Source organism: Hyaena hyaena, unplaced genomic scaffold, assembly GCF_003009895.1.
Source record: "Hyaena hyaena isolate Hyena2069 unplaced genomic scaffold, ASM300989v1 scaffold_15, whole genome shotgun sequence".
Lineage (NCBI taxonomy): Eukaryota > Metazoa > Chordata > Mammalia > Carnivora > Hyaenidae > Hyaena > Hyaena hyaena.
The window spans coordinates 4,933,402-4,959,490 of NW_024080647.1; the positions used below are offsets into that span (position 1 = coordinate 4,933,402).

General features: G+C 37.3%; 1 protein-coding gene across 11 annotated transcripts in view; it reads left to right on the top strand.

Moving 5' to 3' along the window:
• Positions 1–26,089, top strand: part of CSNK1G1 (casein kinase 1 gamma 1) — a 188,168-nt gene that overhangs the window by 1,446 nt on the left and 160,633 nt on the right. The gene's annotated exons all lie outside the window — the stretch shown is intronic.

The window sequence follows — 26,089 nt, forward strand, 5'->3', positions numbered from 1 at the left end:
ATTGTAGGTACTGTGTGGTGATAGATCTCTCAGAAAAGATATGTAAACGTTCAGAGAAGATCCTCTGCTTTTGAGCCTGTCTCTTAATCTTTTAAGGAGATAATTGTGGTCAAGTGGAAGTATTGGCTTTGAGGTAGGTAAATCTGGGATTGAACCCAGACTGTGTGTGCCACTTGGCTAGTTTTTGACCTTGGGCAAGTCATGGGACCTGCCAGAGATTTAGTTTCTTCATAAGTAAAATGAGTAAAATATTTTTACTAGTATTGTAAGAGTATGTGTGTGTTGTATTTAAAGAAAAATCTACTTAAAATGGAAGCACCTTCTAATTGAAAGATAGGTTATTATCATTAATCTCTCAGAGTCAAGGTAGCCCAGTTTTGTGGAATGAGGTTTAAGACAGGAAAGGAATGGATAATACTGGAAAAGCATATGTATACAACAGGACTTTCAATGACTTGTAGCAATTGATCATAAGTAGCAGGAAATTCAATGATCAGTTGTTTTCTTTAAACTCTAAAAAATAAACCATATGCACTATTGAAGTGAGCAACATTGTTTCTCTCAGGTTTTTCTCAGATTTGTAGTGTGTCTAGTGTAGATTGATAGAAAGACATTTAAAGAGTAGTGTACAGTGGTGCCTGAGTGGCTCAGTCCGTTAAGCCGCCAACTTTGGCTCAGGTCACGATCTCGCAGTTCGTGCGTGAGTTTGAGCTCTGAGATGGGCTCTGTGCTGACAGCTCAGAGCCTGGATCCTGCTTCAGATTCTGTCTCTCCCTCTCTCTCTGCCCTCCCCCTACTCACACATGCTTTCTTTCTCTCTCTCCCTCTCTCACAAATAAAAATAAAGGTAGTGTATATAAATCTTTTTAGAGTTTTTATTTTAACTCCAGTTAACATACAGTGTTATATTAGTTTCAGGTGTACAGTATAGTAATTCATCACTTACATATGTATAACATATATACATTTTAATTTACTTCACATGCCTTTGGAGAGAATTGGGGCATAAACTATAAAGTAGTTGTAATTTTAAGATTAACATCAACAACAGTAGCATGACTCATATTAATTAGACTTAAACTATTAGCAGTACTTATAGAATTCTTATGTATAATATTCTGTAAAACAAATGAAAATGGAATGAATTTCTATCTTTATTTTTTTTAATGTTTTCTTTATTTCTGAGGGAGAGAGAGAGACACAGCATGAGCAGGGGTGGGTCAGAGAGAGAGGGAGACACAGAGTCCGAAACAGGCTCCAGGCTCTGAGCTGGCTGTCAGCACAGAGCCCATTGAGGGGCTCGAACCCACGAACAGTGAGATCATGACCTGAGCCGAAGTCGGTCGCTTAACTGACTGAGCTACCCAGGCGCCCCTGAATTTTTTGTCTTTAAATCATTCATGATGAGAATATAGAACTAAATCTCAGAAACAGTGAGTCTTTATGTTGATTCATTTTATAGATTTAAAATGATATAGTTATATGTAACCTATTATGTCAGATTATCAAATAATTTGCTTTGTAATGTAAATTGTAGTTAATAATTTTTAATTTTTAAACGTACTTTATCCTCAGAGTGTAAGTCAAATAATTTGCTTTAATAAGATTTTTTTATGTCTGAAAAGTGGGTATAAAGTTTGTAATTCAGTATCAATTTTTAGAGTGGCTTATAGATTTTGCATATTTTAAGAGAAATTTTCAAATAAATTTCTTTCCTATGTCTCTGTGAACAGAGTTGAACTTTTTTTTTTTTTTTAATAAATAAAACTCTCAACTATGGAGCACTTGGGTGGCTTAGTTGGTTAAATGCCCATCTCTTGATTTTGGCTCAGGTCATGATCTCAAAAATAAACAAACATTACAAAAAAAAAAGAACCCTCCGATTATATTACATGCTCTTTGAGGTAGAAATATTATCTGAAATTTCATCTGCCACTGCAACAACATAACAGACACCAAATAAATGTTGGTCAAATTGATAAATGGATGGATATATTTTAAATTATTAATAAAGTATACTATTTTTATTTTTTTGTAATTTTTTAAAATGTTTTATTTATTTCTGAGAGAGAGAGACACACAACTTGAGCAGGGAAGGGTCAGAGAGAGAGGGAGACACAGAATCTGAAACAGGCTCCAGGCTCTGAGCTAGCTGGCAGCACAGAGCCCAACACGGGGCTTGAACCCAGGAACCATGGGATCATGACCTGAGCTTAAGTCGGATGCTTAACCAACTGAGCCACCCAGGGGCCCCTAAAATATACTATTTTTTTTTAAATATTTTTATTTTATTTCTGAGAGAGAGAGACAGCACGAGCAGGGGAGGATCAGAGAGAGAGGAAGACACAGAATCAGAAGCAGGCTTCAGGCTCTGAGCTGTCAGCACAGAGCTCAACGCGGGGCTCAAACCCACGAACCATGAGATCATGACCTGAGCCGAAGTCGGACGCTCAACCGACTGAGCCACACAGGAGCCCCTAAAGTATACTATTTTTTAAAAATAATTGAGATTATGTTTTTGCTACAGTTGTAGATTTTTTGTAAGATTATTCAACTTTCTAAATGGATTTTCTGAGAGTATAAAGCCTTTAGTATGTATATAAGCTGTGTCTTCCTGGGTCATCATTTTTGCATTGTCTTTTGAATCTTAAAATTGAGGCTGTATGTTCTTTTCTTTTTTTTTTTTTTAATGTTTTATTTATTTCTGAGAGAGAGAGACAGCATGAACAGGGGAGAGTCAGAGAGAGAGGGAGGCACAGAATCTGAAACAGGCTCCAGGCTCTGAACTAGCTGTCAACACAGCACAGAGCCCGACACAGGGCTCGAACCCACAAACCCGGAGATCATGACCTGAGCCAAAGTCGGACACTTAACCAACTGAGCCACCCAGTGCCCCGAGGCTGTATTTTCTTGCTTTGGTAAAGCCATCAGAAGCTCCCATTTTTTTCCCCTTGTATTTTGATAGAACTTTAACTTATTACTAAATTAGATTTACTTTGAGATATGTGATAGGATACTAGCTATTAGAGTTAAAAGATCTAAGTTGTAGGCAACATTACAAACCATTAGGATGCTTTTCTCAGTGACCTTTTCTACTCAAAGTATGTGGCCATTCCGAGGATCTTTACAGTTGTCTGTTAGGAAATTTACTTCTCAGGAAACCTAAAAATGACTAAACCTTTCTTTAATATACATCTCTTGGATATTCTCAGAAAGTTTCAGGAAAGATTGGGAAGATATAGGAGAATCATATAAGGAACAAAGTACAGTTCATTTTATCAATGCTGCCAAATTAGTAGTGAAACAGTTACCGTGGAAATGTTTTAAAAATGCCAAGCAGTGCTTTACTCAAACCAAATGAATATTCTTCCAGAGCTTGTTCATATTTTAAAGTGTATTACTTTCTGAAGATAAGATTTGGTCTCTAATAAGGATAAATAATCACTATATAAAGAAAATAACGGCTGATATCATAGACAGATTTTAATATCATCAATCTTGGTAGCAACTGCTTCAATGGCCTTAGAAAAGAAGAAGTAGGTTTTCATGAAAGAACTTTAGAATTTGTGGAATGATAGTTTTTCTCTTTTTAACATCTATCTTATCTCTACTCATTTCTGCCTAATATAGAAACTTTGAGACGCTGGGAGGGGAAAAATGAATTTACTTCAGAATTACCGTTTTCAGTTTTGTGGATTACTTATTTGGAGAGCTAAATTGGATTTTGACATTATTGGGATTGCATTCAAGATGGACTCAGGGAAAAAAAAAATCAGATGCCATCTGTTTCAGATTCCTTATTCGCTCACCCCTTCATGTTTTATGGCTTTGAATTCATCAGATTATTTTTCAAAAATAAAAATCCTCAGTAGATTTAGCTTATATAATTTCAGTTATATCAATGAACATATAATTGAAGGAACTTGCATTTTTATATTGAGTTACACAACAAGATCACAGACAGTGGTTAAAATTAATTTAAACTACCTGACCATTAGGTAGCTTCATGCATCTTGGTTGTCATTGACTTAATAAATCATTTTTGTCAGAAATACTGGTTGGTGGAGGTTGCTCAAAAAAAATGGGTTATGTAGATATAGAATAAATAGTTTTTTTCTACTCCTTGATGTTGCCACTTACAGAAGAGGAGCTTCTGCTGAGATTTTTCATTTTAGTGGTAAGTCTACTTAAACTTTCAGTAGGGAGTTTGGCCTTACCATATGCCAGCTGCTATTGTTTTCATCTAAATGGCACCATACACTTCATAGGGCACATACTTGCCATTTTTCAGTTTGGATCTTAAATCCTGAGGACAGGTTTTTGGGTTTACTGAGCTGGCAAAGACCATAACTTGTTCAGGTTACAGTACTTGGCACCTGGCATGGACCAGAAATACCCAAGCATCTTTGAGAAACTATAAAGTAGTACCAGTGTGGTATCTCAGAAATGGCCTGAAGAGAGACCAGTCTGGATAGAGGAGAGACATACTTTGTCTGCAGTAGGAATGTTCTGGTCTTGTAGGAAGACCAATGGACTGCCTCTGTATTACTGTAGTCTGTTCCTCACCAGAAGTTCCAGGTGTACAGGTAGTTATGGCAAGGACTGGGGTGTCAAGGATGGGAATTGTTCTTCAATAATTGGTAACCCATCACAATGGATGCATAGACATACTGAGGAAAGGGATATTCTCTTGGATTTTTGCCTTGGCCAGAGAAGCTGAATGAACAGGTAGCCATTGCCTTTGCCATCAAAGAGGACTTGGTGCAATACCTCTAGGTGCTGGGTAAGCCTGTCGAAATAGTGTCGTTTGATGGCTTCATTAAAGTAATGGATAAATTTTCCAGGGAACAGTAGCATTAGACCCATATTGATTCCTATAGCTTACTTTTTTTTTTTTTCTAAGTTATTTTGAGAGAAAGAGAGTAGGAGCAAGGGAGGGACAGAGAGAGGTAGAGAGAAAATCCCAGGCAGGCTCCATGCTCAGCATGCAGCCGGATGTGGGGCTTAATCTCATGACTCATGAGATCATGACCTGAGTCATTATCAAGAATCAGATGCTTAACCTACTGCCACCCAGGTGCCCCTTTAGCTTACAATTTGTGACCTAGTAAAAGGGGTGTTGAGGACTTACTGGCCTCTGAATGAAAGTACCATGCATTTACGTTCCTCTTGATAGGTTTATAAATACATTTTGTCTTCTGGCATTAATGAGTCATGTGAAAATGTGTGTGTGTGTAATAATACCCATAATAATCATTGGATCTCATTTTAATTCTTCATGCTAAATTGCTAACCATACCTGTGGTCAAGCAACTTCCTAGCTGCATTTTTCTCCCATTTCCTAGAGGTCACTCTATCCTATAGGTGATAGTGAGCGGGGATATGACCAATACTTAACAGTTTTAGATTTACAGAATAATTGAGCAGATAGAGTTCCATATGTCTCCGTATCCACAAAACTGCACTCCCTCTATTTCCCCTATTATTAACATCTCTTGTTAGTGTGGTACATTAGTTACAATATACCAGTGTGGATACATTATTAACTGTAGTTTCAATAAGGTTTACTCTTTGTGTCATACAGTTCTGTGGGTTTTAACAACCTTATGTTAACATGTATCTACCATTACAGTCTTTTATAGGATAGTTTTTATCACCCTAAAAATCTGTTCGTTTTTAATTGTTTTTAATGTTTATTTATTTATTCCTGTCAGAGAGACAGGAAGACACAGAATCTGAAGCAGGCTACAGGCTCTGAGCTGTCAGCCCAGAGTCCAATGCGAGACTTATACATGCAGTCCGTTAGATCATGACCTGAGCTGAAGTCGGATGTTTAACCAACTGAGCCACCCAGGCACCCCTGGTTTTTTGTTTTTTCTTAATGTTTATTTATTTAGAGAGAGCATGTACACACACGCATGGTGTGGTGGGGGAGGTCAGGGCAGAGAGCTAAGAGAGAGAGAATCCCAAGCAGGCTCCACTGTGTCTGTGCAGAGTCCAGTGCAGGGCTTGATCTCATGAACTGTGAAATTATGACCCAAGCTGAAGTTGGATGCTTAACCAACTGACCCACTCAGGCACCTGTTTTTTTTTTTTTTTTGTTTTGTTTTTTATTTTAATGTTTGTTGATTTTGAGAGAGAGAGAGAGAATGTGCCTGCGCACCCATGCAGGTGACCATGTGTGTGAGCAAGAGATTGGCAGGGAGAATCCCAGCTACCCCTCCCTGTCAGCCCAGAGCCTGACATGGGGCTCAGTCTCACGAATCCTGAGATCATGACCTAAGCCAAAATAAAGAGTCAGATGCTTAACCAGCTCAGCCACCCAGGTGCCCACTAAGTTGTATTTGTTAACTAGAATCTGCTTTCAGTTCGTTTTACTAACTATCCTTTCCTGGACTTCGTGGACGCCTTATATTTTCCAAGGCATCCTAATCTTTTTTTTTTTTTTTAAGGTTTTTATTTATTTCTAGGGGAGAGAGAGAGAGAGAGAGAGAGAGCGTGAACAGGGGAGGGTCAGAGAGAGAGGGAGTCACAGACTGAAACAGGCTCCAGGCTCTGAGCTGGCAGTCAGCACAGAGCCCGACGCGGGGCTCGAACCCACGAGCCGCGAGATCATGACCTAAGCGAAAGTCGGACGCTTAACCGACTAAGCCACCCAGGCGCCCCTAAGGCATCTTAATCTTAATTGGTATTTTGACCTCCAGATATTCTGGTTATCTAAGGTATGATCCAAAAACATTAAAACTCCATGTTTGGTAGGTTTTAATTTGCTTTTTCACCTAGTTAATTAATAATAGACCAAGGAACGATCTGTTTGTGTGAAAGCACTTACACTTTCTAAAGATAGATGCTCTCCAAATCAATCAGGGTAAAAGCTCACTTGTCTTTAAAGGGATCCATCTGGTTAATGCTTGCGTTTCTTGAGTTTAATAGATTATGGAATCATAAAGTTAAAAGAAAACTTAGAGATGGTCTAGTTAGACCCTTTCATTTTATGGTGGTGATTACTGAAGTGCAGGGATGCTAAGTGACACACTAAAGATGATATAGCTATAATGAGTCAGACTGGAACACAGATCTCTGGACTACTAGTCCAATCATCTTTTTTATAATAAGTGAATTCATTCATTTTAGTAAATGAAGAAATTATGATTTTGTAAGAAGTACATTTTCCAGAAATTTTATACTATAGTATTGAATTCAAGATTTTGGTTGAATTCCTAGTTAATTTCTGAAATGTTGAGTGAGTGTATATTTCTTTTTCTTTTTTTTTTTTTTTTACAAATAGTTTATTGTCAAATTGGTTTCCACATAACACCCAGTGCTCATCCCCACAAGTGCCCTCCTCCATGCTCATCCCCCCACCCCCCCATCCATCAGTCCTCAGTTTTTGTCAGCGTTCAAGAGTCTCTCATGGTTTGCCTCTCTCCCTTTCCCCCACCATTTCCTCACTTCTCCCCCTCGTTCCTCAGTTAAGTGCCTCCTAATCCTCCTATACGTGCAAACATATGATATTTGTCCTTCTCTGCCTGACTTACTTCGCTCAGCATAACACCCTCAAGGTCCATCCATGTTGCCACACATGGCCAGATTTCGTTGTTTCTCATTGCCATGTAGTATTCCATGGTATAGATAAACCACATCTTCTTGATCCATTCGTCCGTGGATGGACACTTAGGCTCTTTCCATGTTTTAGCTATTGTTGAGAGTGCTGCTATGAATGAATGAGTGTATATTTCTTAAAGTACCGAGTGTCACTGGATCTAAATTTAAGATCAAATTTGTCATTTTTCACATTTTAGTTAGAAATTGGCCAATTAAAAAATAATGAAGATGTTATAGCTTATATTTAGTAAGTACACAGCTGCATTAAAATGAATCTTAATGTATTTTTTTTGCACAGTGGAGATAATTTGTTAATATTTAATGTCATAAAGCAACAGTGGAATTCTTTATGTGGTAGTGTATTTATAAAGCTAGAGTAGAGTGTTATGTAAAACTAAAAGTACGGATTAATTTAATATGCATCTGGTAAATTCAGGGCTTGAAGGATGCACATCTGTTGAGAAAACAAATCATAGAACTATTCAGAGTTTCAGCATCTTTAAATATGTGTGCTTTGATTCTCTTTAACTGTTTTGAAACAGTCTTTAATGGATTCAGAAAAAGCTATTTGCTATAAAGAAGCAACTGTGAAACCATTTATGATTCTATTAATCATTTTATTCTACACAGCATTTTGATACATTAGTATTTTTCTTTCCAATCTAGTTATTTGGGAAGGAAAGAGTTAAATGATCACCATAACAAAATAAGCTTATTGCAGAACTGTATTTAAAAAACAAAAAAAAGGGGGGGGGTTTCCTGGATGGGTCAGTCAGTTCAGAGTCCAACTCTTGGTTTAGGCTTGGGTCGTGATCTCACAGTTCTGTGAGTTCAAGACCTGTGTCAAGCTCAGTGCTGGCAGCACAGAGCCTGCTTGGGGTCATCTCTCTTTTTCTTTGCACCTCCCCCATTCACACTGTCTCTGTCTCTCTCAAAATAAATAAATAAACTTAAAAAAAATAACTTAAAAATACTCTTCCTTCTCCCTCCTCTTAGAGAGAGGGAAGGAGGGAGGGAGCATGAGTGAGCCAGCACATAGTTTCCTGATTTGGATAAATTAGAAATACTTTAAAGCTAGGATTTCTAATTTGAATTCACAATCAATGAAGAAATAACCACAGAGTTCCTACTGTGTATTCACCATACTAGTGCTTTAGGAATACAGAAATTGAAGATAATAATATTTATTTGGAGGAACAAGACTTAAAATGGAAGATTCAGAGTTATATGTGATAAGTAATTAAATGCAAACTTGGTATAATCTGGGAATACTATAGGAATTGGGAGGGAAGAATATTCAGTTCATAATTCTAATGGTAAAGGAGATTGAAGGTAAAGTAGTGGATCTTAACTCTGGCAGCTGTTTAGAATCATTTGGGGAGACTTTTACCAGAATCAGTTGAATCAGAATCTCAGGGGTGGTGAGTCCATAGTTTGTGAAAAAGCTTTCCCAGGTGATTATCACGTGCGGGCAGTGCTGGGAACTACAGGCTTAAAAGATAGATATGATTTGGGTAAGCAAAAAAGTGTTTTCAGGCAGCAGAGCTAAGCAGGGAGGGAGAATTGGGTGCAGCCTGTGAAAAGACTAATCCAAAGCTATGTGGGCCAGTTAGGGAGTAGGGGAAAATAAGCTTAAGGAGGCAGAATGGGGTCATATGTAAGAGGAGGACTTCTCAAATTGTGGTTCCTCAACCAGCAGCATTAGTGTTACCTGGAAATTGATTATAAATGCAAATTTTGAGGCCTGCTCTAGACTTCACTGAATTGGAAACTGTAGGGGTGGGGTCTACCAATCTATTTTAACAAACACTCCAGATGTACACTAAAGTTTGAGAATAGTTGTTAATAAAGAAAGGTGGGCAGAGGAAGTTAGATTTGATGTTTGCAATAAGTAGGGACCCAGTGAAGGTTTTTTAAGCTGGAGGAGTAACAGCATGCATTTGTATGTCTGAAGGTAAATCTGATGGTGATGTGCAGAATCCTTTCGAATACTAAAAGATATGAATGAAGAAAGCCAGCTGACGAGGTACAGACATAATCTAATGATATAATCAGGCAACTGTGAGGGTCTGTTTTACAGAATTATTGGTGACAACACAGATTATTAATAATAGTGATGACAGTTTGTTTATGTAATGAGCAGTATGTGAAATGCTTTGGACACATTGTCTCCGTTTTCTCACAACAAACCACTGCAGTGTGGCTATTATTACAATTTTACAGATTTGCGCAATGAGGCAAAGAAAGGAAGCTAGCTCCAAAGTTCACATTGCTGGTAAGTGGTAGACACAGGATACCAAGTTCAAGTATCTCTAACCTCTAAAGCCTCCTTTGAAGAAACAACTGGTAATATCTGGAGACCAAGAAAGAAAGGAGAATGCTGACTCAGAAAAGTTTTAATCCTAAGTGTCAGATAGCAAGGGGAAGTCATTGTCAGAAGGGAAATTGGGCCACCTGGGTGGCTCAGTGGGTTAAGCGTCCAACTTCATGGCACAAAAACAGACACTCAGATCACTGGAACAGAATAGAGAACCCAGAAATGGACCCACAAACGTATGCCCAACTCATCTTTGACAAAGCAGGAAAGAATATCCAGGGGAATAAAGACAGTCTCTTCAGCAAGTGGTGCTGGGAAGACTGGACAGCAGACAAGGAGAAAACAGACAAAAACCTTTTTACCTTGGCTGCAGCAACTTCTTAACATGTCTCCAGAGGCAAGGGAAACAAAAGCAAAAATGAACTATTGGGACCTCATCAAAATAAAAAAGCTTCTGCATAGCCAAGGTAACAGTCAGCAAAACTAAAAGGCAACCGATGGAAACGGAGAAGGTATTACTTAAAGGGTTAGTATCCAAAATCTATAGAGAACTTATCAAACTCAACACCCAAAAAACAAATAATCCAGTGAAGAAATGGGCAAAAGACATGAATAGACACTTCTCCAAAGACGACATCCAGATGGCAAACAGACACTTGAAAACATGCTCAACATCACTCATCATCAGGGAAATACGAATCAAAACCACAGCGAGATACCATCTCACACCTGTCAGAATGGCTAACATTAACAACCCCGGCAGCAACATGTTACCAAGGATGCAGAGAAAGAGGCTCTCTTTTGCACTGCTGGTGGGAATGCAAACTGGTGCAGCCACTCTGGAAAACAGTATGGAGGTTCCTCAAAAAATTAAAAATAGTACTACCCTATGACCCAGCAATTGCACTACTAGGTATTTATCCAAGGGATACAGGTATGCTGTTTTGAAGAGGCACATGCACCGCAGTGTCTATAGCAGCGCTATCAATAATAGCCAAAGTATGGAAAGAGCCCAAATGTCCATCAACAGAAGAATGGATAAAAAAGATGTGGTGTATATATACAATGGAGTTTTACTCAGCAATAAAAAAGAATGAAATCTTGCCATTTGCAACATTGTGGATGGAAGTAGAGTGTATTGTGTTAACTGAAATTAGTCAGAGAAAGACAAATATATGACTTATATGAGGGCTTTAAGATATAAAACAGATGAACATAAGAGAAGGGAAGCAAAAATAATTTAAAAAAACGGAGGGGGACAAAACGTAAGAGACTCTTAAATACAGAGAACAAACAGAGGGTTGCTGGAGGGGATGTAGGAGTGGGGATGGGCTAAATGGATAAGGGGCATTAAGGAATCTACTCCTAAAATCATTGTTGCACTATATGCTAACGAACTTTGATGCAAATTAAAAGAAAAAAGTGTCTGACTTCGGCCCAGGTCATGATCTTCTGGTTCGTGGGTTCGAGCCCCACATCAGGCTCTGTGCTGACAGCTCAGAGCCTGGAGCCTGCTTGGGTTTCTGTTGTCTCCCTTTCTCTCTGCCCCTCCCCTGCTCACTGTCTCTCTCTTTCTCAAAAGTAAATAGGCATTAAAAAAAAAAAAAGGGAAATAATGCTTATACTGGGTACCAGGGCAAGTCAGACCACTTGAAACTCTTTTGTAAAAGTGATTGTGAAATATAACCAAAGGAAATTTTTGTGTTGTGCTTTATAGGTATAAAATTAGAAGTAATTTGGGATAGCTGAGTTTTCAGATTTTGTTTGAACTTTTTGCTCATGGTGACTAAATTAGCCACCTCACCCAGCTTTTAAGAAATATCTTTTAGGGGCACCTGCTTGGTTAAGTGTCTGACTTCAGCTCAGGTCATGATCTCATGGTTCGTGGGTTTGAGCCCTGCCTAGGGCTCAGTGCTGCCAGTTCTGACCCTGGAGCCTGCTTTGGACTCTGTGTCTCCCTCTCTCTGCCCCTCCCCTTGCCCAATCTCTGTCTTTTTCTCTCTCTCTTTCTTGAAAATAAACATTTTTTTTTAATCCTGTAGATATTAAGTTAAATGAGTTTAAATTGTGCTTGAGAAGCTTTCTATAATAATACTCTTATCTCTCTAGAGAAATATTGTGATTTAGAAAAAGTTCAGGAGCATCTTTTTTTTTTTTTTAAGTTTATTGTTTTGAGAGAGACAGAGCAAGTGGGGGAGGGAGAGAGAGAGAGAAAGAGAAAGAGAGAAAATCCCAGGCAGGCATGAACCTTGAGATCATGATCAGTTTTTGATCTCAGGGTCATGAGTTCAAGCCCCATGTTGGGCTCCATGCTGGGTATGAAGCCTACTTTAAAAAAAAAAACAAAAATATTTAGCGTTGGGGTGACTGGCAGGATCAGTTGGAAGAGCGTGCAACTCTTGATCTTAGGGTGGTGAGTTTGAGCCCCAGTGAAGAGATTATGAAAAAAAAACCCTTAAAATAAAAAGAAGTATTTCACTGTTACTTTGTTTGAGAAGTAAGAAGTAGTACAAAAACTTGACATATTTGGGTAATTGTTTTCGTAAGATGTTATTAGTTCCAGTATTCTCTTGCTTTACTTATTGAGGTAAAATTCACATGACGTAAAAGTAACCGTTTTGAAGTGTATAGTGTGGTGGCATTTGGTACATTCATGGTGTTTTGCAACTATAACCTTTATCTAGTTCCAAAACATTTTAATCATTCCCAAAGGAAGACCCCAAACCTGTTAAGTAGTTCCTCCCTGTTCCTCTTTCTCCACAGCCCCTGGAAAATACTAATCTTCTGGATTTATCTGTTGAGGTTATTTCATAAAATGAAATCATATAACATGTGTCTGCTTCTTTCACTTAGTGTAATGTTTTCTAAGTTCATCATGTTGTGGTATGTATCCATACTTCATTTCTTCTTAGGGCTGAAAAATATTCTGTATGGATATACCGCATTTGTTTGTCCATTCATTAGTTCGTAGATGTTTTCAGTTTCCATCTTTTGATTATTGTCAGCAGTGCTCCTATAAGCATTCGTATAAGTTTTTGTTAGATTACTGGTTTTCATTTCTTTTGGTTATGTAACTAGGAATGGAATTGCTGTCTCATGTGGTAATTTTACGTTTAACCTTTTTTTAAAATCTTTTTTAAAAAGTTTATTTACTTATTTATTTTTACAATCTCTCTACTCATCGTGAAGCTTGAACTCACTACCCCGAGATTAAGATGCTTTACTGACTGAGCCAGCCACCTGCCCCTACATTTTACTTTTGAAGAACTGCCAACTGTTGTTCACAGTGGCTGCACCATTTTAGATTCTCACCAGCAGTGTTCAAGGATTTTAATTTGGACAGGAGGAGGGGCAGATGGAGAGGGAGAGAGAGAACCTTAAGCATGGAGCCCAGTGCAGAGCCCTACAAGGGTTTCTTTTTTTTTTTTTATTTAATGTCTTTATTTTATTTTTGAGAGACAGTGAGCAGGCGAAGGGCAGAGAGAGAGGGAGACACAGAATCTGAAGCAGGCTCCAGGCTCTGAGCTGTCAGCACAGAGCCTGACGCAGGGCTCGAACCCACAGACTGTGATATCATGATAGTGCAGAGCCCTACATGGAGCCCGACTGGGGACTCAGTCTCACAACTCTGACATCATGATCTGATCTGAGCCGAAACCAGACGCTTAACTGACTGAGCCATCCAGGTTCCCATAGGGTTTTGATTTTTCTGCATCTCACTGAATATGTTATTTTGTACCTTTTTTTTTTTTTTAAAATTTTAGAGAGAGAGTATAAGTGGGGGAGAGGGGCAGAGGGAGAGAGAATTTTAAGCAGGCTCCACACTCACTCCTGTCATGTGTCTCTATCCCCACAACCCTGGGATCATGACCTGAGCTGCAACAAGAGTCAGTTGCTCAACTGACTGAACCACCCAGGTGCCCCATTTTTTTTTTTAAATAAATTTTCTTTTCTTCTTTCCTTTTCATTTTCTTTATTTTAGAGGCAGGAGGGAGCAAGTCAGAAGAGAGGCAGAGAGAAAGGGGGATAGAAGATGCAAAGCAGGTTCTGTGCTGACAGCAGAGAGCCCAATGCAGGGCTCAGTCTCACAAACAGTAAGATCATGACCTGAGCCGAAGTGAGATGCTTAACTGACTGAGCCACTCAGGCACTCCCATTTGTCTATCTTTTAAGGGTGTGATAGTTTTAGCTCCTATAATTAGGTCTTTGATCTAGTTGTCCTAGTACTGTTTGTTCTTTCCCAAGTGAATGCCCTTGGCATTCTTGTTGAAAATCTGTTGGTTATAGATGAATAGGCTTATTTCTGGACTCCTTTTATTTTGTTGATCTATATTTGTGCCACTACCACACTGGTTTGATTATTGTAGCTTTGTGGTAATTTTAAAATAATTTCAGAACGTATAAGTCCTCCAATTGTTTTTTTCAAGATTTTCCAAGATTGTATTTTAGCTATTTGTTGTCTCTTTCTATTGCATATGAATTTTTAAATGTTTTTAGTGGTTGCCCTATAGTTTGCATTATACATTTACAACTAATCTAAGTCTACCTCCAAATAACACTATTGCTTCATGGTTTGTGCTGGTAACAGTTGTCCTAATTCCTCCTTCCTGTCTCTCATAGTCATTTTTGTGACTGCTTATCAAAGCTGTAGTCACCTAATAAATTGTTGCTATTCGTATTATAAACCAATAGTTATTAGATCTGTTAAGAAAAAGAAAAAAAAACGTACTTTCATTTTTTCCTTCTCTAATGCTTTTCTTTTAGTAGATCCAAGTTTTTGTTGTTTGTTTTTGTTTTTGAAAGAGGAAGTGATAGTGGGGAAGAGGCATGGGGTAGGGAGAGAATCTTAAGGCTCCACGTGCAGTGCAGAGCCTGATGGAGGGCTTGATCCATAACCCTGGGATCATGACCAGAGCTGAAATCAAGAGTCAGACATTTTAGGGGCGCCTGGGTGGCTCAGTCGGTTAACCGTCCAGCTTCAGCTCAGGTCATGGTCTCATGGTTCAGGAGTTCAAGCCCCACATCAGGCTCTCTGCTGACAGCTCAGAGCCTAGAGCCTGCTTCAGATCTTGTGTCTCCCTCTCTCTCTGCCCCTCCCCAGCTTGCACTCTCCCTCTCATAAAAATAAAACAACATTTAAAAAATTAAAAAAAAAAAAAGGAGTCAGACATTTAATCACCTAAGCCACCCACGTGCCCTAGGTCCAGGTTTTTTAATCTATGTCATTTTCTTTCTGAGGAACTTTTTTTTATATATATATATTTCTTATAAGGCAGGTCTGCTGAAGACAAATTCCCAATGGTGTTGTTTGAGAAAGCTTTTATTTCTCCTCTACTGTTGAAGGATAATTTCACTGATAGAGAATTCTAGGTTAGTGGTTTTTTGCTTTCACCACTTTAAATATTCATCCTGTTCTGTCCTTGTATGTATGGTTTGTGAAAAGAAATAATGTCTCCAGCAATGGGCTTCTGCTCCTAGACTTTTGTTTCTCTAGTAAGCTTTGGTCCTTCCTATACTCCTTCTCTCCAGTTTTCAGGACAGTAATTTATCCTGTGACCTCACTTCTCTGGTGGATCTAAGAAGAAGTCTTGTTTTTCAGTTTTCTTGTTGTAAGGGCAAGAACCACAACTCCATGATCTTTACATGTCAGAGCAGAAACTGGAAATCTCTATATGAATTTTAGGAACAGCTCTTCCATTTCTGAAAAAAAGGCCATTGGGATTTTTGCATGGATTACATTGAATCTGTACATTGTTTTGAGTTGTACTGCCATAACAATAGTAAGTCTTCCAATTTATAGACAACAGAATCTCTTTACATTTATGTTGGTCTTCTTTCATTTCCTTCGGCATTTGTTTTTTCAGTTTTCAGTATACAATGCTTATATCTTTTTAAGACAAAAAGGTATTTTATTTTATTATTCCTAGGTATATTATTTTTTTGGATGCCTTAATAGAATTTTTTAAAAATAGATATTTATTTACTTATTTATTTTGAGAGAGAGAGTGCGAGTAGAGTAGGGAGACAGAGGGAGAGATTCCCAAGCAGGCTCCATGCTCAGTGTGGAGCCCAATGTGAGGCTCAGTCTCCCAAACCAGGAGATCATGACTGGAGCTGAAATCAAGAGCTGGATGCTTGATTGACTGAGCCACCCCGATGCCCCAGAATTGTTTTCTTTGTTTCATTTTCAGGGTTTTCATTTTTTATTTCATTGCTAGTATACAGAATTAGAACTGACTTTTGTGCTGAATTTATTACCTCTACTAATTTTTGTGTATATATTCTTTAGGTTTTCTTCTATAAGATCTTGTCATCTATGAGTAGAGAGATAGTTTTACTCTTCTTTCCAAAACAGATGGCTTTTTCCTTCCTTAAAAATTTTTTTTAAATTACATTATTATTTTTTTGCCTAACTGCTCTCGCTAGAACTTCCAGTCCAGTGTTGAATAGGAGTGGCAAATGAGAGCGTTCCACTCTTGTTGCTTGTCTCGGGGAAAGCTTTCAGTTTTTCACCATTGAGTATGCTAACTCTGGTTTTCAGAACATTTTTTTTTAATTATGTTGAAGAAGTTTTTTTCTATTCCTAGTTTGAGTGTTTTTATCATGGTAGGATTTTGTGAAATGCATTTTTTTTTCTGCATCAGCAAAGATGATCATATGGTTTTTCTCCTTTATGAGTGTATTATATTGATTGATTTTCCTAGTTGATCCACCTGGGATAAAGCTGTTTGTCATATGTGTAATCCTCTTAATATGCTGTTGGATTATGTTTGCTAGTATTTTGTTGAGGATTTTTACATCTATATTTGTCTACAATTTTCTTGGAATGTTTTTACCTGGTTTTGATATCAAGGTAATCCTGGCTTCACAGAATGAGTTAGGAAATAATTCTATTCTGGATTTTGGGAGATCTAAACTGAAGGATTGTTAATTATTTTTTTCACGTTTGGTAGAATTTACCAGTGAAGTCTTCTAGTCCTGGGCTTTTCTGGATGGGAAGTTTTTTTTTTTTTTTAATGTTTTATTTATTTCTAGGAGAGAGAGAGAGAGACAACGTGAGCCGGGGAGGGTCAGAGAGAGAGGGAGTCACAGACTGAAACAGGCTCCAGGCTCCGAGCTGGCAGTCAGCACAGAGCCCGACGCGGGGCTCGAACCCACGAACCGCGAGATCATGACCTAAGCGAAAGTCGGACGCTTAACCGACTAAGCCACCCAGGCGCCCCATGGGTGGGAAGTTTTGATTGGTGATTTAGTCTACTTGTTGCAGGTCGTTCAGTTTCTATTTCTTCTGGAGTAAGTTTTGTACTGTGTATGTTTATAGGACCATGTCCATTTCATCTAGGTAATCTGACTTGTTGGTTTATAATTCTTCATAGTTTTCTTTTCTAACCCTTTCTATTTTTTTTTATATATTTTTATTTATTTCTAGGAGAGAGAGAGAGAGAGAGACAGTGTGAGCAGGGGAGGGCCAGAGAGAGAGGGAGACACAGACTCTGAAATAGGCTCCAGGCTCTGAGCTGGCAGTCAGCACAGAGCCTGACGCGGGGCTCGAACCCACGACCCGCGAGATCATGACCTAAGCTAAAGTCGGACGCTTAACCAACTAAGCCACCTAGGTGCCCCAAACCCTTTCTATTTTTAAGATCTGTAGAATTGTTCCCATTTTCATCTCTGAAGTTAGTAATTTGAGTCTTCTTTTTTCTTGGTCAGTTTAACTAAAAATTTGTCAAATTTGCTGATCTTTTCAAAGAATTAACTTTTGATTTTGTTGATTCTGTTGTTTCATTTTCTATTTCCCCTCTAATCTTTATGATACCTTTTTTACCATTAGCTTTATATTTAGCTTGTTCTTTTTCTAGTTCTTTGAGGTGTAAACATAGGATATCAATTTGAGATCTTGTTTAATGTAGGCATTTATATCTATAAATTAGTCTCTTAATACTTCTTTCAGTATATTTCATAAGTTTTGGTGTATTGTGTTTTTGCTTTGTCTCGGTATTTTCTAATTTTTCTTGTGATTTCTTCTTTGAACCATTGGTTGTTTAAGATTATGTTGTTCAGTTTTTACTATTTGTGAATTTTCGTTTTTCTTTTGTTGTTACCTAGTTCCATTCTGTTATCATAAATGATATTTTGTATGATTTCACTTTTCTGAAATTTATTGAGACTTGTTTTGTATCCTAACATATTATCTCTCCTGGAAAATGTTCCATGTACATTTGAGAAAAATATGTATCCTGCTTTGTTGAATGGAGTGTTCTGTATATGTTAGGGCTGGTTTTTGGTATTGTACAAATACCCTTATTTCCTTCTGTCTGGCTGTTCTATTCATTGTTGAAAATGGAGTGTGGAAGTCTTTTAATTGTTAAGGTAATATTGTCAGTTTCTTCTGTCAGTTTTTGCTTCATATATTTTGTAACTCTGTTGTTTGGTGTGTTTATGTTTATAATTGCTAGGTACTGTGTCTTATCTGTTTTCATCCTTTTACTTTTTTTAAAAATGTTTTTTAATGTTTTATTTATTTCTCAGAGAGAAAGAGAGAGTGAGCAGGGGAAGGTCAGAGAGAGGGAGATACAGAATCTGAAACAGGCTCCAGGCTCTGAGCTGGCAGTCAGCACAGAGCTCGATGCAGGGCTCGAACCCGTGAACCGAACCATGAGATCATGATCTAAGCCAAAGTTGAATGCTTAATGACTGAGCCACCCAGGCGCCCCTTATCCTTTTACTTTTAAACTGTTGTGTTTTGATATAAATTGGGTACCTTGTAAACAGCATTTAGTTGCATTGTTCTTAATCCATTATACTAATCTTTACCTTTTAAATGAAGAATTTAATCCATTTACTTTTAAAGTAACTTAAAGGAGGGAGTTTCTGCTATTTAGAACTTACTTCTGCCATTTAGCTATTTTCTGTTTTATATATTTTTAGTTTCTCAGGTCCTTTATCACTGCTTTCATTTGCAATTAGTTATTATTTTGTCTAGTGTACTGCTTTATTTATTTATTTTTGTATTTTTAAAAGTTGTTTTCTTGATATTACTCTAGGGATTACAATTTGAACTTACATATCAGCTTAGTTTTAGCAGTGTGCTAAAACTCCTGTTTAGCTCTGCCCACCCCTCATTTTGTTAATGGTAGAATTACATCTTTATAGGGGTGCCTGGGTGGCTCAGTCAGTTAAGTGTCCGATGTCAGCTCAGGTCATGATTTCACAGTCCGTGGGTTTGAGCCCCATGTCGGGCTTTGTGCTGACTGTTCAGAGCCTGGAGCCTGCTTCAGATTCTGTCTCCCCCTCTTTGCCCCTCCCCTACTTGCTCTCTGTCTCTGTCTCAAAATAAAATAAAGACATTAAAAAAATTTTTTTAAATAAAAAGAATTACATCTTTATATACTGTGTTCCCATTAAATAGATGTTTAGTTATAAACACATATTATTACTTTAGGCATTTTTCTTTCAAATCCTATAAGCCAAAACAGAGTTAAAAACCAGTGATGCAATAATAGTAGTTTGTATATGTGCTTGTGTAGCTGTCCTTACACTTGTTCTTTATTTCTTTGTATAATTAAGTTACTATCTAGTACCTTTTCAATTTCAACCTTAAAGAACCCTCTTTTAAATTTCTTATGGAGCACTCTCACCTGCTCACTCTGCCCCTCACCGACTTGCTCTCTTTCAAAAAAAAAAAAAAAGGGAGGGTGGGCACCTGAGTGGCTCAATTAGTTAAGCATCTGACTTCGGTTCAGGTCATGATCTCATAGTTCATGAATTCGAGTCCCGCTTTGGGTGACCATGTGCCCTATTTTGGGTGAGCATAAGCTCTGCTTCTCTTCTCTCTCCCCCCCTCTTCCTGCCCCTTGTGGGATTCTCTCTTTCTCCTCTTTCTGCTCCCCGCTCACTTTTACCCTCTCTCTCAAAAAAATTTTTTTTTCATGTAAAGCAGATCTACTAGTGATGAATACGCTTAGTTTTTGTTTTTCTGGGAATGTTATTTTTCTTTCAATTTTGAAGAAGTTTTACTGGACATAGAATTTTTGACTGTTTCTTTCAACACTTCAAATAAGTTATCCCACTGATTTCTGGTCTCCATGGTTTCTGATGAGAAATTGGCTATTAATCTTACGGAGGGTCCCTTGTATGTAATGATTTTCTTCCCTCTTCCTGTTTTCAGGGTTCTTTGTGTTTTGACAGTTTGACTATCATGTGCCTTGGTGTTGATCCTTTTGAGTTCATGGTGCTTGGAGTTAGTTGATTAGATGTATAGATTCAGGTTTTTCATCAAATTCGAGAAATATACAGCCATTAGTTCTTCAAATAGTCTCTCTACCCCTTTCCTCTTGCTCTGGGGTTCCTAGTATGTGTTATGGTGCTTACACTGGACTGTGTCCCACAGGTTTGTTAGGTTCTATTCATTTTTCATAATTATTTTGCTCTTCCTTGGACTAGATAATCTTAATAGACCTGTCTTCAGGTTTGTTGATTTTTTTTTCTCCTTCCTGCTCAGATCTGCTGTTGAACCATTCAGTTAATTTTTTCAGTTATAACTATTGAGTTCCAGAATTTCAATCTGATTCTTTTCTTTTTGATCCTCCCCTTCAATTTGATTCTTTTTTTTTTTATAATTTCTGTTTCTTTATTGATATTTTCTAGTTGGTAAGATACTGTTTTCTTGGTTTCCTTTAGTTCTTTGTGGTTTCCTTTGCCTGGGCTTTCTTGGAGTCATTTTCTATATTAATTTCTTTTTTTCCTGCAAATGAGCCAGACTTTATTTTTTGTTTGTATGCCTCATAATGTGTTGTTTGAAAACTAGACATTAAAAAAAATTTTTTTAATGTTTTATCTATTTCTGAGAGAGAGAGAGAGAGAGAGAGATACATTGTGAGCTGGGGAGGGTCAGAGAGAGGGAGACACAGAATCCGAAGCAGGCTCCAGGCTCCGACGCGGGGCTTGAACCCATGAAGTGAGATCATGACCTGAGCCAAAGTCGGATGCTTAACCGACAGAGCCACCCAGGTGCCCCGAAGATTAGACATTTTGAATATTATTATGGATCAACTCTAGACATCAGATTTCTTTCCTCTCTGGGGATTTTTGTTGTGGCTTGCTATGCATTGGTAACTGTTTCTTTTATTGTTGTTTCGTGTATTTTCTAAACTATTTTTGTAAAGTATGTATTCTTGGTTATGTGTGGTCCTTGAAGTCTATGTTTCATTAGTTCAATAATCAACTGGTCTTTTGATCAAATTTCCTTAAATACCTATAGACCAAGAAAGAAAATAATACTCTCAATTTTGACTAAATGGTTCTGTGCTTGGATATTCCTTCAACCCTAAACCAAACTGTTTATAACCTTGCCTTACCCCTTACTACCTGTTTGTGTGGAGCCTGAAGGTAAGCTAGAGGTGAAAGCTTAGGGTCTTTTAGGCCTTTTCTGTACATGTGTTCAGCTTTTGACATATATTTCCTTCTAGATTTCTTTTTACATCTGAGAGCTTACAAAGCTCATTTCTCCCCACATACCTTTATCAGTCTCTTACATACCTATTTCCTTTACCCCAGGCTGCTTGCTCTGGGAATGCTCCAAGTCAGGCAAAGCAAAGGCAGAGTCCTTGTGCCAGTCCTCCAGGAAGCTGGCTGCCATTCAGGTCATAACATTCAATCACAGTTCTGGGAGACTAAGGTTTGTATTTCTCCCTTGGGACTATCAGCCTGCAGCAGGAATGCAGCTGCCATCCATACTGACCTGCTGAACTGAGGAGCAGAGAATGATAGAGGCAGGTGATTTAAAACTCCGCAATACTCTTTTATTATGACATAGCAGCTTCTTTCTTTGCTAAGCCTTCCCTTGGTTGTTTTTAGGCTTTTTATTAGATTCCTAAGTTCTACAAAAATTGATTCTGATAGCTTTTGCCAGATTATCTGTTGCTGGTTGTTTTTTGTGGAAGGATGAAGCCCTGGAGTTCCTTACTCTGCCATTTTGGTGATGTTCTTCCCTGTCTCCTCCTTTTTTAGTTTTCGTACTGAATATCTTCAAAGCATCCAACTTTATTTTTACAATATATTTTCAAGAATTACAACGGTTCATATAAAGGGTCATGTATAGTTTAAAGACTAAAGGTTAAGACTGCATTCCCATCACTCATGTAAAGAAACAGAACATTACCAGTACCTTAGAAGATTTTAGGTGCCCCTTCTAGGAAATTCTATCCTGATATTTGTGCTAATTAGATATGCAAAGAAACAGGAGAGTGTAATCTACAACTAGAACAAAAATCAGGCAATAGAAACAGACTTAGAAATACTGAGATGATAGTATTAGTACACAAGGACTTTCAAAACATTTATTAAAAAGTTGAAGGATTTATTTTTTAAAGATTTTTAAATGTTTATTCTTTTTTAAGTTTTAAAAATATTTACTTTTGAGAGAGTACAAGCATGGGAGGGGCAGCAAGAGGGGGACAGAGGATCTGAAGCAGGCTCTGAATTTGAAAGACTGCCAGCAGCAAGCCCCATGTGGGGCTTGAACTCACAAACTGCAAGATTATGACCTGAGCTGAAGTTCAGTGCTCAACAGACTGAACTACCCACGTGCCCCAATGTTTATTGATTTTTGAGACAGAGAGAGCGAGCGAGTGAGCGAGCGAGTGAGAGAGAGCGCGCGCTAGCGAGCACAAGCCTGGAAGAGGAAAGGGTGGGGTGGGGGGACATAGTATCAGAAGCAGTGGCCCCTTGCTAACAGCAGAGAGCCCAGTTTGGGCTTGAACTCATGAACTGTGAGATCATGACCTTACCCAAAGTCCAATTGACCAACTGAGCCCTCGAGGTGCTCCAAAAAGTTGAAGGATTTAAAGGCAAATGTGAAAGTAATGAGGAGAGAAATGGATATAAAATATAAAAAAGAACCAAATAAAACCTTTCAAGCTAAAAAATACTCAAATTGTGGCTTTTAAATTCAGCATTTCAGTATAACTTACTAAATGAAGAATGTCGTAATATTCCTTTTTAAGCTCATAAAAGATAAAAATAACAAGATCTAAAATATGGGCATATAATCAAGACGATTGTTGAATGAAGGAAGTAAGGACTAATATGGTTAAAGTAGGAGCTAAGTATTTACTGTAGAAATATCTGAGGGGTGCCTGGATGGCTCAATCAGTTAAGTGTCCAACTTTTTTTTTTTTTAACGTTCATTTATTTTTTTGAGAGCGACAGAGTGTGAGTAGGGGAGGGGCAGAGAGAGAGGGAGACACAGAATCTGAAGCAGGCTCCAGATTGCGAGATGTCAGCACAGAGCCCAACACAGGGTTTGAACTCACAAACTGCGAGATCATGACCTGAGCTGAAGTCAGGTGCTTAACTGACTGAGCCACTCAGGCGCCCAATTCTTGATTTCAGCTAAGCTCATGGTCTCACAGTTCGTGAGTTCGAGCCCCACATTGGGGCTGCCCTGTCAGTGCAGAGCCTGCTTAGAATTCTCTCTGTCTTAACCATCCATGCACATGCTCTCTCTCAGATAAATAAATAAACTTAAAAAAAATTAAGAATGATTAAAAACATCATATATCATCAAATATACCTACATTTTTACTATATATATTTAATATAAATTAAGTAAATCTTAACATTTTAATGTATGATAAATAGTAAATAAAACATTTTATATTTTTTAGTGTATAGTTATGTATTAATCTTTTTTTCTGAAACTGAACATTTTTAATTATTTGGTATGTAAGGCTGTGCTGTATCCTTGCCAGGACAGCATTGACAGCATAAACCTCTTCATGCACTTAGCTATGATTACACTAAGGCTTACATCCTTGATATTAAAATACCGCTGCCCATTCATTAAACGTACTTTAAATCTTTCTAAGTTGCCAAACTTATCAGTACTGATTTCAGGGCCATTGAGATTTGTCTTTGTGTGGGCCAGGATAGGACAGTAAATTCTTTTTCTTTAGTTAAAAAATTAAGTTTTAATTCTTTTTTCCCCTCAACATTTTATGACTTATTTTTTAATAAGTCTCAATTTATTGTTGGGAGGTTGAGTTATGAAATATTAACTTAGGGGGCACCTGCATGGCTCATTTGGTTGAATGTTGGATTCTTGATTTTCGCTCAGGTCATGATCTCTCACAGTTCATGACACTGAGCCACATTTTGGACTCTGTGCTGACAGTACAGAGCTTGCTTGGGAGCCTCTTTCTTTCCATCTCACTTTACCCATTCCCTGCTCACATGTTCTCTCTCTCTCTCAAAGTAAATAAACATCAATTAAAAAAATTATTGTGGAAACTAATTTGACAATAAACTATTTGTAAAAAAAAAAAAAAAGAATTATTAACTTCTGTGATTAAAATTCAGAATTTTTAGCCTTTGATTCAATTCTTATATTTAGTTCCTCTATATGAGACATTCTTCCATGTTCACAAGAGTGTGTGCCTTTGCTTTCCTCGAATTAATTTTCTTTTGGTACTAAACTATATTAAGGTGTTGAGTTGGTTATTCAGAACCATCAAGTATTTTTTTTATTTGTAGGGAGGGCTAAACATTGAATCCAGTCGATCCTTAATTTTAAAATTATACTGATTCTCCCTGTTGTTATACAGCCCTGTGTCCAGGATGACCAATTACAGGGTTGAGAGGATTTAATTTTGTCTTTAAGTAGAGTGACCAGAGAGTTTACACCTCTGACTTAAAAATAGTCTCTCGTGTATCCAGTAAGAAGTAAATGCATGCTGTGCATTTATTTTTGGCTTTTAAATAATCAAATACCTTTACCAGAAGCAGGTTGCTCTGAAACTTAAAGTATTATTTTTGAAGGACTACGGTATATGTAACTTTAGCATACATATGATTGCTAGTTTTATAACATTCTGGATCCAGTGTAATTTTTTTAAATGTTTATTTATTTGTTTTGAGAGAGAGGAAAGAGTGTGCATGAGAGCAGGGGAACATTAGCCTAATGCAGGGCTTGATCTCATAACCGTGAGATCATGACTTGAACCAAAATCAAATGTCTTGACACTCAATCAGCTGAACCACCCATTCGCCCCATGAATCCAATATAATTTAATTGCAATATCATAATAAAGTGTGAGAGATAAAGTATTGTTTACTTTGACATGTACTTCTAATTAGTAACTACTTTTTGTGGTGACAGTTGCATTATAGTCTTGGGTTAGTGTTTTTTTGTTTTTGTTAATGTCATTCTTCATTTAAACAGTCTTAAAAAATAAACGGTATTCATAAGACTTTCTATTATTGTAATCGTTTTACAGGGGTAAAACATTCATTATAGAAATTTCCAAATCATTGGAAAATAATGTTAAGTGTTTTAACAAAGTTTAAATGTTTTTTTGTAAGTGTAATTTTATCTGCATTTAGATATTAGGCAGTTTGCTGTATATTCCTTTACATTCTTTTTCTTTATATATGCTAACATGTATATGTATTTTCAATTCTCATGTTATAAAATATACTGTACAATTTATTATTTTCCTACTTAAAAACTTTTTTCCATAGCACTATCTCAGTATTTTGTCGTTATTTTGAGGATATGGGCAAGATGTTTGGTTTGATTTTTGTTTTAAAATTATTTATATGATTATTTCATATGTGAGCATTGTGAAAAAAATTTTGAACAATGTAGGAAATCTATAAACAAAATAAAACCACACGTAATACATTCTAGAAAGTAATCATTATTAGCAGTCAGATTTTCTTTCTATTTTGTTCTGATTAAATGAGATATATACAAAATGTATATTTTAAATAAAATTTGGATTATATAGTTTAGTGTTCTTTTTTCACTTAACAATTGAAATAATTCCATATCATCAGATTGTGTGTGTGTGTGTACAAATCCTGAAATAAACATTTTGATTATTTCTCTAGGAAACTTATTTCCTGAGGGTTCAGTAGGTGAACATTATTATTTATTATGATTCAACCAGTGAACATTTTACCAGATGATCTTCCACAGAGGTGGAAGCATCGCTTTCAGCAAGACATGAGAGTGTATTTCTCTAGACTTGGATAACATTGGACAAGATTTTTTTTTTATTATCTTTACCATTTTTATGGATGAAAAATGTTATTTTTGTGTAATATCTTTAATGTGTACTTCAAATGTGTAATACAACACATTGTTTTGTAGCTTTTGGATACTGT